Genomic DNA, 676 nt, shown 5'->3' on the forward strand with positions numbered 1-676 from the left:
CGAGAAGTGCTGCAGGTAGGGCCGCGGGGCGCCGGGCGCCGTGTAGGTGGCGCGCAGGAAGCCCAGCGACGGCTGCACGGACAGCGAGTGGTGGGTGCCGCTGGGCAGCGTGATGTGCCGCAGGCCGCCGTCGCTGTCGTAGCGCAGCTCGAACCTCCGCTTGCTGGGCAGCGTGATGACGGTGGGCTGCGGGGCAGGAGGAGGGGAAGGTTAGCGACAAGGGGCAGGTGTACTAGAACAAAGTAGAAGAGAGTAGTTCTTTACCAAAAACCCAAAATTCCGGGTGATTTTTTTTACTCTCTAAAATTAAAGGTATTCATGAAATATGAACTCATGCCAAATCTGGGCTCTGTAGATCAAACGGTTCAGAAGATATAAATTCTTAAAGATTTGAGGCAAAAATAGCGGCTTTCAAGGATGGTGTAGGTATAACTCTATGAAAATGTCCAGTGAGGTGAAATCTGACCAGACCATTTGAAAGAGGGTAAAAAACTGATTCTAAACCACCAATGTCAAAAAGTTGGATTTGAGTTTTCTACCCTTCAATCAAAGATATCAACAAAATTTAGCATATTAGCGTAACTCTCATAGCAAAAATATATGGTCTCCAATTGTCACCAAATTTGGTGTACAGTTTCTTCTAAGGTCCCCTAACATTCTCTCATTTTTGTGGGAA

General features: G+C 47.2%; 1 protein-coding gene across 1 annotated transcript in view; it reads right to left on the reverse strand.

Annotated features, from left to right (window-relative positions):
• LOC113212756 (teneurin-a-like) overlaps window positions 1–676 on the reverse strand; it is a 495,982-nt gene that overhangs the window by 8,844 nt on the left and 486,462 nt on the right. The window lies entirely within an intron of this gene.

Source organism: Frankliniella occidentalis, unplaced genomic scaffold (assembly GCF_000697945.3).
Source record: "Frankliniella occidentalis isolate FOCC.00 unplaced genomic scaffold, Focc_3.1 Scaffold58, whole genome shotgun sequence".
Taxonomy (NCBI): Eukaryota; Metazoa; Arthropoda; class Insecta; order Thysanoptera; family Thripidae; genus Frankliniella; species Frankliniella occidentalis.